The following is an 18,579-nucleotide window of genomic DNA, read 5'->3' on the forward strand; positions in this document are numbered from 1 at the left end:
AGGCGCGCCATCAAAACCTTTTTGTTTGCTCAATCATAGGCTGTTTTCTGTGCCCTCTCTCTTTCGATGTTGTGTTGTGTTTGCCTTCTCATAGCGCCAGGACGCCCCTTCGCTGGGGCAGCTGTGCGCTGTATAAATAAAAATAACATAACATAACATGTAAAACGGAAATGCTCGAATGGTTATGGGTAGGCACTTAAAGTTGTTGACGTGGAATGTCAGGGGCCTTAACAGTCCTAAGAAAATCAGGCAGATCTTTGCATACCTAGACCGTCATGCTATAGATTTGGCACTCCTACAAGAAACCCACCTCCTCCCTGGTAAGGCTAAGACACTGGGATACCGATGGGCTAAACACTCTGTCTCTGCCACGTACTCCTCTTATGCTCGTGGTGTCGGTCTTGGTGCGTCGTGGGGTTCAGTTCCGCTTTAGAGCGCACAGATATAGACCACAATGGTAGATTTGTCATTTTTACTGGTACATTATGTGGCACTAGAGTGGGTATTGTTAATATATATGGACCAAATGTTGATGACCCTGATTTCTACTTCTCTCTATTTACCAAATTGCGCGACTACCCCCCGTTGGAATGGATCTGGGGTGGTGATCTGAAGGTTGCACTTGATTCTGCTCTGGATCGATCACATGATAATTTTGAACACCATAAACGCGCAGCGGAAGCACGCATTCCTCTGCAGCACACTCCAGCTGGTCACGACTTGATTATTGGCTGCTTTCAGAGCGGGCCTCTACTTGGGCCACTGATGTCACACATCTCCCTAAAACATTATCAGACCACAACCCGGTGGTCCTGTCCCTGGCTGTCCCAACATACACCCCCCGACCCCCCCCCGTTTACATGGCGCTTCAATGCCGCAGCACTCGTCGACCCCCTATATAAAGAAACACTACACAGGGCGATAGAGGACTACTTCGCGGTCAACAGCAAATCTGTAGATAGTGCTGGCATGCTCTGGGAGGCCTTTAAGGCGACACTTCGTGGGGTGTGTATTTCTACTACTGTGGGTATCCTGAAGGATATCAGAACACAATTACAGAACTGCGAGACCCTTATTCGTCGGCTGGAGTCGGAGTTCGACTCCACACAGGATACCGGGAAATTAGCTGACATACGCGAAGCCATCACACGATATAACGCACTGGCAGATGATGAAATAAAATACATGTCCAAAAGACATAGGGCGCGCAGGCTGGGAGAGGGGGGACGCCCTGGCCGTGTACTGGCACAGAAGGTATGCATGCAACAGAAGCAACAATTAGTTACGCAACTTCAAGACGAGCAGGGGCAATTACACTTTGACACCCCTAATATTCTGCACACGTTTGTCACCACATACCGCGAATTCTACACTACACAGCACACGGCCGCCGAATCGGAAATATTAGACTACATTGCAGATGTGGCGCTGGTATGGTTGTCGGACTCACACCGAGAATTTTTAGCCTCACCCATAACGGAGGAGGAAACTCTCACTGCTATTAAATCCTTACCGAATGGGAAAGCCCCAGGCCCTGACGGGTTTTCAGCGGAATTTTATAAGGCGTACGCTGAGGACCTTATCCCCCACCTCCTTGAAATGTATGATGAGGCCCATACCGATGGCATTCTACCGCAAACATTGAGGGAGGCCGTTATAGTAACACTGCTCAAGCCTGATAAAGACGCCACTAGGGCAGACTCCTATCGTCCCTTATCATTAATAAACGCAGATGTTAAAATACTGGCGAAAATAATTGCTGCTAGATTGCAACCACTCATGCCCACCATTGTACTACCTGATCAATCGGGCTTCATCCCTGATAGATCCACAACACACAACCTGCGAACGATCTTTGCGTTAATGTACCAATTGAGGCCAGATCTCCGTGCCGTAGCGGTGCTATTGGATGCAGCCAAGGCCTTTGACTCAGTGGAGTGGACGTACATGTTTGTGATACTGGGACGAATTGGCCTACCCTTATGTCTACTAACTTGGATCAAACTACTATACACAAGCCCCACGGCCCAAGTAAAGGTTAACGGATATGTCTCGGAGTCCATGCCCATACAACGAGGCACTAGGCAGGGGTGTCCGCTTTCCCCTGTACTCTTCTCGGTTGGGTTGGAGCCACTGGCCTGTAAAAATCGCCTGAAATACGCTCAAACTGCGCTTGGATTCCGCCTCCGACCTATAAGCATTTCGCTCTATGCGGATGTTATGGTCCTCTACCTTCGAGACCCAGACACTAATTTATCCCCTGTGCTTCGGGAGTATGTGAAATTTGGCAGACAATCTGGCCTCACTATTAACTGGTCTAAGTCTGCGGTGATCCCATTAACCACATGCACAAACCCTCCGCAACTAGATTTCCCTCTTGTGTGGCAAGATGATCCAATTAAATACCTAGGTGTGTGGGTGCACCGAGATGTGGAACTAGTAATTAGGCATAATTATGGCACAGTGGTAGACCACATCGAAACGCAGATACAGAGATGGAAGACACTCCCGCTTTCTCTAGCTGACAGGATTTCCCTGCTGAAAATGGTTGTGCTCCCAAAGTTGCTATACCTCTTTGTTAACATTCCGCTCACTCCTCCCCCTTCGGTCTTTGCCAGACTTCGCACAGCATTTATACAGCTTATTTGGGCGGGGAAGCAAGCCAGGGTTAGTCTCCGTACACTCACTCTTCCATACAGCGCGGGTGGCTTCACGGTGCCTGATGCTTACCTCTACTACTTATGCTCACAGGCGCAATTTGCCTACTACTGGCATCATCCGGTACAGTATCTGCCACATTTAGCAGAGGAAGAAGGGGACGCACACCCGATACCACTTACAAGCATTTTATCACACACTAGACCTCATCTTGCGGAAAGGGAGATAAACACAATCCGCACCACGACTCACGCCTGGGCACCACTTAGCGCACTGGCCCATAAATCCCCTATTTACGCTCCAAGCCTCCCACTGGCGTGGCATTCCGATCTCTCCGTCACGAGGGTACGGAATAACATGTCCATACTAGAGCAAGCAGGCTTTTCGACCATGGGGGACCTCTATCCCAATGGTTCATTCATCACACACGACGATTTGGCATATATTAGTAACCAAACTCCTCTCTTTCGTTTCCTCTACCATAGACTACGAGCCGCGGCTCGAGAGTAGTACCCCTCCTTCCCCGATGAACCCCCAACCCTTCACTCTTTGCAATTGCTAATCACCTCGCCTACTCACGCTCACATTCTGTCCAAATTGTACAGGCAAGCACAGGATGAAATTGGCGCTGACACCGTTCCGATGAGAGATAAATGGTCTAGAATGCTAGATGCCCCCCTCACGGAGGAAGACTGGACAGCTGGCTGCACACTGACCTCACTCCTTACCCCCAACGGAAACCTGCGTATCATTCATTATAAATATCTACACCAGGTATACCACACCCCCCTCAAGATGTACAAACTTAAACTGCGTGATGATGCTAAATGTAAAAGGTGTAATATGGATGACGCGGACTTTGCGCACCTAGCCTGGTGCTGTGCGAAGGTACAGCAGTACTGGATGAATGTCACTGCCCATCTAACGAAATTATTGCTATGTGAAGTTCCCTGTACTTCCAGAGTGTGTTTGTTAGGCCTGGACGTCCCACTCAAGGCGACTGGTAAGAAGCTTATGGCTATACTACTGGCGAAGCGCAGACTCTCTATACACTGGGGCAGCAAGCGCACCCCACTAATCAAAGACTGGCTGATGGACGCTCTCTACTGCAGGGATAACTTCATGATATACGCAGAGGAACTGCCCACCGCCTCCAAACCCTCTGATATTTGGGGCCCACTCTCTGACTACCTACGTACTACCCCAGATCCAATTGAAGAGACTCCTGCGACTGAGTTCCGTTCCTAACTCTCTTCTTGTACCATTCTTGACAATGCGGTATTACTGTAAAAGTGTATTGTGTGTGATGACTATATGGGTTCATACTGATTGCAAAACTGGGATTTTGGATATATTACTTTGTAAACCTCTTGAATACTGCTTGTGTCTGAAGTGTGACATGTATCTGTTGTCCGAGTTTTATGATAAAACTGATAAAAATAAATAAATAAATAAAAAAAACTCAACTGGCTACCAATAGAAGCGAGAAGTATTTTCAAAATGGCCTGTATAACCCACAAAGCGCTCTACACTGAAAAAACAAACTACCTCACAAACAAACTATCAAAAGCAGGCCTAAAAAGGCTCAAACACTCTACTCCTGATTCTGGCCAAATGTAAGAAAGAAAAATCACTCACCTGTTTGTTCTCTAGGAATGCACCTAGAATTTGGAATGCACTGCTACAAGATCTACGTAACACTCAATCATTCCTACCGTTCAGAAAAAACTTTAAATTACTTCTCCTCAACAAATACCAGAACCCTCCATCCTAAAATAATCATCATTCCTGGATACACTTCCCCCTCAAACCTCAAAAAGCCTGACCATCTCTACCTCTGAAAATAACTCTGCATTTATTCCTCCTACCTCTGTAAAAACCTACCATCGCTACCTTCGAACTGTATCATTCATCTACTACACCATCTATTGCATATCTCTACCATGTATTTTTCTCTTGTGTATTTCTAGTACATGTTGCTGTGTAAAATCTGTAAAGCGCTCGGATACGTTTGGGTAAAGTTTGTGCTTTATAAAACTCGAAAAATAAAATAAAATAAAAACTTTCTTGATGGGTTCCCCATTTGAACCTTTACATAGTTGTCATCTGAGACTCCTGTCTTTTAAAACGTTTTTTTCTTGTGGCTATTACCTCAGCAAGGAGGGTGAGTGAGCTTCAGGCTCCTAATTCAAAACCCTCGTTTTTAACTATACATGCTGAAAAGATGGTCCTTAGGACCAGGGCTGCTTTTCTGCCTAAGATGGTTACTCCCTTCCATCTAAGGCAGTCCAGTACTCTTCCTGTGTTCTATCCTCCCCCCTTCCAAGAAGGAGGAGAAACTTAACGGCCTGGATCGTAAAAGAGCGGTGAGCTTTTATTTGGACAAGTCGAAGGACTTGCGAGTGGACGATCAGCTCTTTGTGGGCTACATTGGATGCATGAAGGACAAGGCTGTGCACAAGCGCACTTTATCCAGGTGGATCATCTTGTGCCTCAAGATCTGCTACGCCCTAGCTGGTAAGGAGCCTCCTAAAGGTATTAGGGCTCATTCTACAAGAGCCAAGTCGTCAACTTCTGATTTGGCCAGAGGTGTTCCTGTAGAGGACATTGGTAAGGCAGCGACTTGGGACCCCCTCCACGCAAAGCATTATATCTTGGACTCCGAAATGAGTAGTGAGGGCCATTTTGCGTGCTCTGTCCTGCAGGACTTTTTGGTATAGAAGGGTGGACACCCTCCTCCAGGAGTGGGACTGCTGTGGGAATCTATTCATAAGGTGAGGCATCCACAGGCGGATGTATCCATCAGAAGAACAAGTTGCATACCTCCGGTAACGCTTTTTCTGGTGGATACAGTATTTGCCGGTGGAGATAAGGTTTGGGTTTCCTTAGGATGTTGAGTTGGAAGTTCAATCCTTTGGTGAGGGAACTGATATGCTTCTGCATGTTCAAACGTTTGTCTAACATAATACCCAGAGAGGTTGCAGAATCAACAAGGTGAGGTCTACAGTTAAGAGCAGTAAGCTGATTCAACCATTGTTCCATGGCCGGAGATTGCATGTGTGGCGTGATTCAGAGGAATTCCGTTTTTAGAGCATTTAGCTTCAAGTGGTTATGTGTCAGCCAGCTTTGTGTTTCCAGTAGGACTGAGTTGAGGGACTGTATGTCCTCAGAGTAGGCGATCTTCAGGTATAATTGGGTATCATCCGCGTACAAGTTATAGTGAATGCTGGATAATTTCAGAATTTCAGTCAGATGCTCCATGAACAGGTTGAAGAGCGTGGATGAGAGCGCTGAAGCCTGAGGAACCCCCAGAGTGACCTGCGCAGGATGAGACCGGGATTGGTTCACCTTGAAGCTTTGGGATCGGTTATGAAGGAATGAGGAGAACCGGTTTAGTACAGGCCCAGACAGCCCCATCCTGTGTTCTAGGAGGTCAATTAGGTTATCATGTTTGACAGTATCAAATGCTGACGAAAGGTCGGAAAGCATCAGTAGGCAAGATTGATTTTGTCCAACATTCTTAGCGCATCATCGACAATGTGAGTTAACGCAGATTCTGTACTATGGCCCGGGTGGAAACCAGATTGGCATTGGTCCAGGAGTTGGAAATTATCGATATGGTTACAGAGTTTGGTAAGCACGCATTTCTCCAGGAGCGTTGCCAAGGTGGGGATGTTAGCGATTGGGCGAATGTTATGAAGGTCCGTGGGATCAGCAGATTGTTTCTTTAGAATCGGGGTAACTTGGCCCGATTTTACGCAATCCAGAATAGCACCTTACTGAAGTGATGCATTGCCGATCTTAGTCCAAAGGAGGTTCTAATTTTCGAGAAGAGGTTCGATGGCAGGGGTTTGTTGTGATTAGAAGGCTTCAGAGTAGTCAGCATTTTGCGTATAGTGCTTTCATCCAAGGTTTGGATAAAACTCCAGGATGTGTTGTATATGGGAAGGTAGGGCTGCGCAGGGACCGTGACATGCAACCATGGGGGAAGGAGGGTGTTCAGTGGACTGATCAACAGGTGATCAAGGACAGAGCGCAGATCAGCTTCAATCTTGGTAGTCTTATCCGTGAAGAAATCAGCGAATTCTTCGCAGTTCGGCAGTGTCCCTCGACCCTGTGCCGAGAGATTAGGATGGCTGTTCGCTTGGGACTTGATGAGTTCAAACAGCTTTTTTGGACATTTTTTTGCTTGCTCTAGTTGATTTCTGAAGAAGGTGGCCTTAGAGCATCTGATGCGTTTGTTGTAGATGCTTCTTAGGGATCTCAGATGGTGGAGATGTTCAAGAGAGGGACAATGTGTCCCACTGGAGGTCACTAACAGACTGTTGGGTACTACAAATTAACATAATAACATAAAATGTTTATTTGTAAAGTACATGTTCACTCGGAGGTATCTTGGCGCTGAATAACAGATGTTTCTTGTTACCCAACTCAATGGTACTCATTTTATCGACCTCAGATGGATGAAAGGCACCATTCCCTTTGCAGCTGTCCCTCTACCTATGCCACCCACTTTGATCTAGTTGACATAGGGCCATCTTTCTGTACTCAGCAAGGAAGTGCTGTCTCTCTTGGCCAAGGGAGCTATAGAGGATGCTAGCATCAAAAATAGGTAATAGTTGCTATTCCTGCTACTTTCTGGTGCCCAAGGACTGAGGTCTTCGTCCTATACTAGACCTACACATTTTAAATCTCTTCCTCAAACAGGAGAAATTAAAAATGCTCAAGCTTGCTCAAATTCTGTCTGCCCTTGACCCAGGAAACTGGATGGTAACGTTGGATTTGCAGGATGCAATTTCACATTCCTCTCCTGTCTGCCCACAGACGTTCCCTACAGTTCATGGTGGGCCATGAGCACTTTAAGTTCACTGTACTCCCTTTTGGCCTTACCAGCGCCTAGGTATTGGGAGTAGTTGCAGCACACCTGTGAAGAATAGGGGTGCCAGTCTTCCCCACCTCAACAATTGGCTGTTGAATGTGAACTCGCCCTGGGCAGTCATCACCCACCTCCAGACTACCGCGAGCCTCTTGCACTTTGTGGAGTTCGCTTTCAACGTGCCTAAGTCACACCTGACTCTCTCTGACACTCCCTTTCATCTGAGCTGTTCAGGACATGGTGCTATTTCGGGCATATCCTATCCTCCCGAACTGCAAATCTAGGGTATTCAAGCTATGATACCGATGTTTCAGCCTCTACCTTGGATTTCAGTGAGCAAGAATCTAAGGCTGCTGAACTTCATGGCTTCGTGCTTCCTGCTAGTGACATATGCTTGTTGGCATACGTGGACTCTACAGTTGGACTTTAAGTTCCAATGGCGCAGCATCACGGGAATCTCTGACATGGTCCACATCTCAGAGGGAACTGTAAAAGAACAGTAGTGGTGGCTAATAAACTTTATTTGGGTCAGTGGCAGACCTCTCTACCTTCCCCAACCTGAGAGGACTGTAGTAACTGATGCATCACTCCTGGACTGGTGTGGGCATCTAGGAGAGATGGAGATCAGAGGGCTCTGGTGTCCGGCGGAGTTCAAACTTCACATAAACTTGTTGAAGCTTTGTGCAATTCGCTCTGCTTTGAAAGCCTATCTGAAAGAAACACTTTAGTTATAGATTCCTTACCTTAGAATTACCCCCATGCGTCAGACTGGATCCGGAAAGTTTTTTCGTCAGCAGTACCTCTGCGCGCCATAAGGTGGCGCCGGTTGGCGTTGTGCTCGCCGTGATGACGTCGCAGCAGCTACTTAGACGCTGCACTCGCTAGCTGACGTCAGCTCTTTCTTTTTCCGCACCAGCCAGCACAGATCCAGGAAGAGAGGTACCCCAGTCAATTTTTGACCAAGTTTTTGTCTACTTTTGTCTACTTCGTGCTTCGAGTCTTCGAATCCGAACAGGTGCAAGAGGGATGCCCGGTTTTAAGGTCTGCGGTTCCTGTAACCAGCTAATGTCAGTGACGGATCCGCACCGCATGTGCCTCTTTTGCCTGGAGCGCGACAGTGACCACGACCTCAAGTCGTGCTCCGACTGTCAGTTGTTGACGCCGAAGGCTTTGCTGGAGCGGTCCCGAAAGCTGCTTGAACGATGACAGTCTGCTCTGCGCTGTTCGAGGTTCTGGTCAAGAGGGAGGTCGATGGACCGGTCGCGGAGCCATTGCCTTTCCGACAAGTCATCAAAGTCTTTGCACTAAGGGTCGGGTAAGTCGAAGCATAAGAAGTCGAAAAAGCATCGTCTCTCTTAGACTTCTCCTCGTGGGTCAGCCGAAACGTCGAGGCCCATGGGCGGTGCCCCCTCCTGTGGCTCTGCGTGCTGAGCCCGATGGGTCAACTCCAAGCTTCCCTCCCTAACCGGTGCCCAGAGCGACTCCCGCCCAGCTTCGTACATTCTACGAGGCGATGCATGTCATCTTTGGGCATACGGATCCCGCTGTCGCGCCTTCGGGCCCCGCGGACTTGGATGGGGGGCCTAGGTCTTTGATGCCCCGGCACCTGTGCCGCAAGCCCCCCTTGAATCCAGGCCTAGATCCGGATTGGTGCTGGTTGACCTCATTACACCTCCGCCGCTTCCTCCGGCACCACTAATGCGTTCGGCGCCGGTCGGCGCCCCGGCCAGCATCGACTCCAGCCTCCATCCCGACGTGGACACGTAGCCGGACTGGCATCGGTCGACCCCGGATCCGACATCGATGGGTACTTTTGTCCCTGTGTTCCACCCTGGCCATTTTCAGCCTGTTTGGCAGCCAGAGGAGGACTGGGAGGGGTCAGGTGACCCTTTAACTGATCAGCTAGTGACTGAGCAGGACCGGAGAGAGGAACTGGGGGATGCCAGTGGTCTTGACACTTCACCTGACATTGGCATGTTGTCTTGCCTACCGTGGCTACAGAGGAGGGAGTGTCCTACACTGTGGTGTTGCGTAGGGTGGCTGAGGCTCTCAACCTTGAGCTTCCTACGGTGGCAGTCAGTACTAGCCTTCTGTCTGAGGTGCTTCAGCCAGCAGCGGGCTCTTTGGAGCCCCTGCCTACTGTTTAATGAGGCCCTCACCGACATCCTTTTAGGCACATGGTCCAGGCCCAACACAGGGGCTGTAGTGGACAGGATGATTGCCAGACACCACCGCCCGGCTCCGGGCGACCCCACTTTCCTCTCCCATCACCCACCCAGAGAGCTTGGTGGTCCAAGCCTCCACCTACAAAGGAGCCTTCCCTACCACTGTGTGGAATACAGTGGCACACATGCTGCCTCTGTGTCCAGAGGAGGCCCGGCAGTGCTCTGAAGTCAGTTCTTTCTTTTTCTGCGCCAGCCAGCGCAGATCCGACGAGAGCGTGCCCCTTAGTTGCTTTTTGAATAAACCTTTTTTCAACTTTGACGAAGTCTTTTGAGTCTTACAACTCCTGGTGCACGAGGGATGTCCAGCCATCGGTCCCATATCATAGGTTGTCGGTCACCGATCTGCACCTCGTGTGTCTTTGGTATCTGGAGCGTGACCATGACCCAAATTCATGCTCCGACTGCTGGGCCCTGAACCCGAAGTCTTTGCTAGAGAGGTCCTGAAAGCATTTCGAGGCCTGGCAGTCTGCTCCGCACCGCTCGAGGTCCTGGTTGAGAGACCGATCACGGAGCAATCACCACTTGCCTTCGAAGTCTTCGCACTCCTCTGGTAAGTTGAAACACAAGAAGGCGAAGAAACATCGTCGCTCTTAGCCTTCTCCCCATCCATCGGCTAACACGACGCGGAACTCAGAGCGTCATCGCTCTCCGGCTCCTTTCTCTGACCCCGCTGGTAAGGCTCTGCACTTCCCTCCCTTTCCTGGAGCAGGAGCGTCCCCTGCCCAGCTTTGTCAGTTTTACGATGCGCTTCATAGCATCTTTGGACAGCCCAACTCCGCCGGCAGACCTTTGGGCCATGTGGACTCGGCTGGAGGTCCTGGGCCTTCGATGCCGGCTGCTCCGGCCCTGGCACCGCAGGGCCCCCTTGGATCCAGGCCTGGATCCGGATCAGCACTGGTCGACCTCACGGTTCCTTGCCGAGCCCCGATCCCTGTGAGGACGCCGCCCTGTGACGATGCCCCCGGTGACAACACCCCTGATGCCGGTTGTGCCCCCAACCAGCGTCAACTCCAGCCTCATCCCCGATGTGGACACTGCGCCGGACCCACATCGATAGACGCTGGTACCGGCGCCGGAGGGTACTTTTGTCCTGTTAATTCCTGGTGTTCCCTACCGCCCTGAGTGGCAGCCAGAGGAGGGTGAGGAGGACAGGGAGGGGTCTATTGACCCTCTAGCATATCAACTCTAGGAACCGGACTGAGCAGGAGTTGAGTGATGCCAGTGGTATGGATACCTCCTCAGACCTTGGTATGCTTTCTCCCCCTACCGTGGCTACAGAGGAGGGAGCTTCCTATGCTGTGGTGTTGCGAAGGGCGGCTGAGGCCTTGGGCCTCGAGCTTCCTACAGTGGGTGTCAGGACTAATCTCCTGACTGAGGTGCTTCAGCCGCAGCTACCTCTTCGGAGCCCTGCTGCCTCTTAATTGAGCCCTGCTGCCTCTTAATTAAGCCCTCACTGACATCTGGGCCCTTGGTCCAAGCCCAGCACAGGGGCTCCTGTCGATAGGATGATTGCCCGACACCACCGCCTGGCCCTGGGTGACCCACTTTTCCTCTCCCAACACCCTACCCCGGAGTGCTTTGTGGTGCAAGCCGCATCCTCAAAAGGCGCATCCCCTACTGCTCCCCAGTTAGGGAATCCTAGAAACTGGACAATCTAGGGGAAAAATGTTTTCTTCCGCCAGGCTTAGGACTGCGGTCAGTGAACACCACATGTCTCTTGGACCGTTGTAAACACACGGTGTGGGATACAGTCACGCAAGTCCTACCACAGTGTCCGAAGGAGGTCAGGGCTGTGCTCACTCGCGCTGTTGCTGAGGATCGAGACGCAGCTAAGTTCACTATCTGGTGGGGGCTGTATACTGCCGACTCGCTGGGAAGAACAGTTTCCACGTCGGTTGCCTTGAGGCGCTACACCTGGCTGAGAAAATCTGGCTTCTCTGGGGATGTCCAATCTACCCTTTTGGACATACCCTTTGATGGCTGTCACTTGTTTGGCGACAAGGCGGGCAATGCGCTTGAGCGTTTCAAGGACTCTAGTGCTGCAGCCAGATCCTTGGGCCTCGCAGCCACTTCTCGCCCCATGCAGTATACCTGTTGTGTCTATGGAAGGGGTGCCCCACCACGTTTCACCCAGAGCCATAGGGCCACGCAAGCTACCCAGCCTCTGCCTGTCTGGGGACGTGGGAACCAGTGTCTGGGGGCCAGCAGGCGCCCAGTACACCAATGCCCCCTCTGCAGCAGCCTCCAAGCCTTCCTAGTCCGACCTTTCAGGGCCACCATTTGCCAGTGGGCAGCAGGAATCGCCATCACGTCAGAGAGGTGGGTTTTGCAGATAGTCCGAAGGGGCTACTCCCTCCCCTTCGAGACTACACCTCCCTCCATGCCACCAACACTCCATCGTATGTCGGAGGATCATTTGGCCCTTCTCTGCCAGGAAGTTATTGCTCTTGGCCAAGGTAGCTATCGAACACATCCCTGTGCCAGAAGTCGGCCGTGGTTGCTACTCCCACTACTTCTTGGTACCGAAGAAGGGCAAAGGTCTGCGTCCTATCTTAGACTTCAAGGACATCAACTGCTTCCTCCGGAAGAAGTTCAAGATGTTAACCTTGGCTCAGGTCTTGTCTGCCCTTGACCCTGGAGACTGGATGGTATCGTTGGACTTGTAGGATGCTAACTTTCATATCCCTATCTTGTCTGCCCACTGGCGTTACATAGGGTCAATGAGCATTTTCAGTTTACCGTGCTCCCCTGTGGCCTTACCAGCGCACCTCGGGTGTTCACGAAGGTGATGCCGGTGGTTGCGTGCTCATCTGAGCAGTTCAAGGGTTCCAGTGTTCCCCTATCTCAACAACTGGCTGTTGAAGGCGGGCTTGCCCCAGACAGTAGTTTCCAACCTCCAATCTGCGACCTACCTCCTGCATTTGCTGGGGTTCTCCATCAACGTGCCAAAGTCGCACCTGAGTCCCTCTCAGAAGCCCCCCTTCATCGGAGCGGTTCTGGGTTTATCCTCCCGAGCAGCGAGTCCGGGCTATTCAGGCTAGGATTCCGATCTTTCAGCCTCTATCCCTTGTTTCAGTCAGGATGACCTTCCGGCTCCTGGGCCTGATGGCCGCCTGCATCCTGCTAGTGCAACATGCCAGATGGCATATACGGGCTCTGAATTTGGACCTGAAGTTCCAGTGGGCACAGCATCAGGGCAATCTGTCCGATCACATCCAGATCTCGGAGGGCACTGCCCGACAATTGCAGTGGTGGCTCACAAATCACGATTGGGTCAATGGCAGATTTCTCTCCCTTACCCAACCGGAGCACGTAGTGGTGACGGATGCGTCCCTCCTGCGATGGGGCTGCCACTTGGGAGAGGTGGAGATCAGAGGCCTCTGGTCTCCGGCGGAGTCCTGGCTCCATATCAACCTTTTGGAGCTTTGGGCGATCTGACTTGCACTGAAAGCATTCCTTCCCTCTGTCGGAGAAGTGTGGTGCAGGTGTTCACCGACAACACCACCGCCATGTGGTATTGCAACAAACAGGGCGAAGTGGGGTCGTGGACCCTATGTCAGGAGGCTCTGCACCTCTGGACATGGCTGGAACATCAAGGCATTACCTTGGTGGTTCAACACCTGGCAGGCTCTCTGAATGCCAGGGCGGGCGATCTCAGCTGCCGGTGCATGAAGGATCACAAATGGCGTCTGAACTCTGACGTAGCACAAGGTCTCTTTCTGCATTGGGGAGAGCCTTGGTTAGATCTATTCACTACCGAAGAGAACATGCAATGTCATCAGTTCTGCACGTTGGAATTTCCAAGGCAGCACTCGCTCGCCGACGCTTTTCGTCGCGAGTGGAGCTGTGGTCTGTTGTACACCTTTCCGCCTATACCACTTCTGCCCAGAGTGCTGAAGAAGATTCGGCGCGACCGGATTGGGCACGAAGATACTGGTATCCCGATCGACTCGGCATGACGATCGATCCCCCGATCCGACTGCCTCTTCGGGAGGATCTTCTGTAGCAGCAGCAGGGGACGGTCCTCCACCTAGCTTGTCCAGCCTCCACCTCCATGCATGGAGATTGAGTGGCGACAGTTGACAGCTTTCGATCTCCCTCCCGAAGTCTGGAATGTCATTCTGGCAGCCAGGCATCCCTCCACTAAGACGTTATACGCCTGGAGGTGGAACAAGTTTGTGGCATGGTGCACAGCGAAGGCTGTGGATCCCCTTTCTGCCCCTCTTTCTGAGGTCCTCATGTTCCTTCTTTCTTTGGCCCAGCAGGGCTCTGCTCTGGGCACTATCAAAGGTTATCTTTCGTCCATCTCCGCCTTACTATGGCTTCCAGATCAGCCTTCTCTTTATAAGCCCCCGGTTGTTAACGCTTCCTCAAGGGCATTACACACACGTTTCCTCCTGTGCCTTTCATAATGCTCCAATGGTACTTAAATCTTGTCTTGACCCATCTGATGTGGCTCCCTTTGAGCCCCTTCATAACTGTCCATTATGTCTTCTCACTCTAAAGAGTAGCTATCACCTCTGCCAGAAGAGTGAGTGAGCTCCAGGCTCTTTCTTCTAAATCTCCTTTCATTTCTGTTCATCCGGATAAGGTGGTTTTACGGACCTGTCCTTCTTTCTTGCCAAAGGCTCTCACAGCCTTCCATATAGGGCAGACCCTCACATTGCCCACCTTCTTTCCGCCTCCGCATTCTTCAAAGGAGGAAGAGCGGCTCCACCGTCTGGACCCAAAACGTGCGCTCTCGTTCTATCTGAAGCGCAAACAACCGTTCCAGGTGGATGACCTGCTCTTTGTTGGCTTTGTGGGTGCCAAAAATGGTCAGGCCTTGCACAAACGAACCGTCTCTCGGTGGGTCGTTCTGTGCATCAAAGCATGTTACTCGTTGGCTAAGAAGGAGCCTCTTGTGGGGCTTTGTGCCCATTCTACCTGGGCAACGGCAGCCACTACCGCCTTGGGATGCGGCGTTCCCTTGCAGGACATTTGTCAGTCAGCTACGTGGGCCTCACTACACATGTTTACCAAGCATTATTACCTTGACAGTCAAGTCCGGAGAGGTGGCTTTTTTGGCCGTTCTATTCTCCGTGACTTTCTGGTGTAATTCTGTTTGCAGACCCACCTCCGGGGGTGGTATTGCTGGGGTATCTATTCTAAGGTAAGGAATCTATCGCTAATATGTCTTTCAGATGCACAAGTTACTACTTGTGTAACAAATGTTAGATCTGGGGGTCTTTAGTTGGCAATGGTATTCACCTTAGTCCAAATAGGGACCCTTACTTCTAAGTCAGGATAAGGGGATTACACTCATTAATAACCCCTGCTCACCCCATTGGTAGCTTGGCACGAGCAGACAGGCTTATTTCAGAGGCAGTGTGTTAAGCATTTGTGAATATACACAGTAATACAGTGAAAACACTACAGATGGACACAACACAGGTTTTATAAAAATAACTATTCTTTATATAGACTTAAACACAAGACCACAAATGACAAAAATCCACAGTACCACACTTAAGATTACTTAAAAGATGATTAAAGTTGCTTAGTTCAAGTTGTTGGTAAATGCGACAAAGTTCTCAACGAAGTACCGGGACGCGTAACGCAAAGTAAACAAAAGGCTCGCAAAAGGGGAGATGCGTCGGTTCTGTGATCCGGGGAAGATGATGCGCCGTGCCTCAATGCTTACGCAGAGTAGGGGATGCTTCGTGCTTTTTACCGGTGCGGAGGTGATGCGTAGATCCTCGGCCTGCGGGCCTGTTGCGGTGTGCAAGATGGCGCCTTGATGCGATGATCCGGTTGCTATGCGAGAAGATGGCGCCCTTGATGCGGCGATGCGATGACTATGCAATGACGCCCTGGCAGCCTTGTGACGACTCTGTACTTTGGAGCCACGACAGGCCCTGCGACGCGCTTCTCCGGTGATGCGATGGAGACTCTCACAATGGCGTCACGCTTCTCCGGTGATGCGACAGCAGGCAGCTTCGATTAACACAAGCTTCCAGGGAGATGTGACGAAGGCTTGCTTCTATGCGACAATTTCAGCTGCAGCGGCGACACGCTTCTTCTTGATGTGTCGCGCTTCCAGCTCCCAGCGGCACGCAAGTGTCTGGAGTCAGAATTCCCAGCAAGGAAATTCAGTGGGGAGCTGGAGGTGAAGCCTTTTATCCCTGAGACTGCAGCAGGAGGCAAGCACAGTTCTAGCCCTTGGAGAATATTCTGTAGATGAAAGACCGTACAAAGTTACTTCTCCTTTCCCTTGGCAAAGAAGCAACCACTGCAGACCAACCCAGCAAACAGCACACTGGCAGAGGGGCAGTACAACTCCTGCAGCTTTCTTGGTTTTTCTCCTTGGCAGAAAGGTTTCTTGTCCAGAAGTGATCTAATTTCTTGGGATCAGGGTCCCAATATTTATACCCCAAAATCCTTTGTTCTCAGAGAGGCCTCTGCCTAGTCCAAACACAGTACTTTGCACTTTGTTTACATGACTCTCTTGTTCCTTTCACTGTGCAGGGCAGAGACATTAGCCGCCCCACAGGAGGGGGAGCCAGCACAGGGGAGGGAAGATACAGCTCTAGAGCACTCTGTTGACATGATTCCTCCTCTCCTTTCACAATGCAGGGCAAAGACATCAGACAAGCCACAGGAGGTGGAGCCAGCATTGTAGAGGGCAGCCTGTCTCCTGGAATCCCCCAGCCCTGTCACTCACAAACCCAAACAAGGAATACACAACCCAGCAGAGGCAGGGCTGGATAGTTAGGCAAGAAAATACCTACTTTCTAAAAGTGGTATTTTCAAACACAGAATATTAAAACCAACTATACTAAAAGATGTATTTTATTATTCTGAGTTCAGGCATACTAATGCCCATTCTCGCCTATGAGAACAGGTAGCCTTTAATAGTGAAAAACTATTAAAGGCTACATTCGGTGGAGGTATTTCACAACTGTTTGTGGGACACGGCCTGTTGGCTACAAAATAATCCCTTCAATTTAATGCAGGAAAGACTGAGGTGCTCTTCTGTGCAGGGAATAGGATCCCTCATCACTTTCCTGGTAATTTCTGTCCTCCTGGAACTTCGATCAAAGTTCAGCCGGTGGAAACTGTCCGCAATCTGGGCATCATGCTTGACAACAAGCTTACTATGGAAGCTCAGGTTGCGAAAACCACAACCTGCTGCGTTTGCAATCATTAGGTACCTTCGGAATATCTTGCCGTTATTGCCCTCTCATGCACGTGCTCAAGTGTCAAGATGTACTATTCTTAGTAGGCTTGACTACTGCAACTCCCTCTTGCTTGAATCCCCTAGTTTCCTGTTGGATAGGCTACAAAGAATTCAATCAGCTGCAGCTAGATTAGTCTTAGGGCTGCCCAGATCGTCTGCTTCAGCAGCTCTGGCAAAACTCCACTGGCTCCCTCTGAGACAGAGAGTACAATTTAAGTCCCTCTGCCTCGTTTTTAAAGCCCTTCATGGGATAGGACCTGTATTGATGCAAACTAAATTTGACTGGTACACTCCAACTAGACTGCTTCGTTCCTCATCGGCTAGACTGGTGAGGGTACCAAGGTTCAGGAAAGCTAGGTCAGGGGGAAGATCTTTTGGGGTGAGAGCGGCCAAACTGTGGAATAGACTACCCTGGGAGATCAGACAAATCAGGGAGCTTCTCCCATTTAGAAAAAGTGTAAAAACCTGGCTGTTTCCCTAGACGTTTGATCCTGTCCTGACACTTCCTTCTGCTACTCATGAGCCACCAGCGCCAGGATGCCTGCAAGGCGATAGTGCGCTTTATAATTTGAATAAATAAAATAAATAAATAACTGTTCTCATAGGCCAGAATGGGCAGTTAGATTATTACATTCTTATAATCCTAACTGACTCAGGGAACATGGTAGAAATTCGAATTTAGTATGCCTGAAAATACCACTTTTAGAAAGTAGGTATTTTCTTGCCTAACTATCCAAGCCTGCTTCTGCTGGGTTGTGTATTCCTTTCCTAGAAGCTTAATCTTAGACCTGAATTTTATGGCAAAACTTAACATACATTTGAAGGAATTCTTGGAAATCAACATAGGATCAGCCTCACATATTGTGGTTTGGGATGCATGTAAAGCAAGCATCAGGGGGTTTACACAACAATTTATATTTAGACAGAATTGGGAAAGGAAAAAAGAGACAGATAGTACCATTGCCAATATACTCCAAACAGAAAAGCAACTAGCTGATGCACTCTTACAGCGTTCGTCAGAGGTAGAAGCTCTGGGGTATACTCTTGTTGATTTGAAATCTACTCTAATTAAGGTCATCAAAGGGCCAAATAATATGATTTACAAAAACGCTGAGCAGATACTCGAACAATTTGCTAAATATTATAGGGATTTGTATACTCCAGAAAATAGGCCATCAATTGATGATATTTATATGTATCTGCAGACCATTCCTCTGAATCACATGGAAGCTGAACAATCAGACAAACTAGCTAGTGACATCCCATTGGTGGAAATTAAATCAGCTGTGCTGTCGCTAGCAGCCGGGAAGGCGGCCAGAGAGGATTCAATCCCTCTGGAGTTATATAAAGAATGTGTTGAAGAGCTAGGCCCTTTATTTAGTAAGGTTATTGCATATATTGGAACTGGGGGGAAAGCTCCTAGCTCTTGGAACATTACGAAAACATATATATTTTTTTTTTAAAAGAACAAACCAGTGGACGACTGTGGGTCATATAGACCCATATCGCTTATCAATACTGATGCAAAGATATTTGCTAAAATACTTGCAACTCGTCTGGCATAGATAATGCCTGATTTGGTGTCTACCCAACAGCATGGG

This window comes from Lissotriton helveticus, chromosome 10 (assembly GCF_964261635.1).
Source record: "Lissotriton helveticus chromosome 10, aLisHel1.1, whole genome shotgun sequence".
NCBI classification, from domain to species: Eukaryota; Metazoa; Chordata; class Amphibia; order Caudata; family Salamandridae; genus Lissotriton; species Lissotriton helveticus.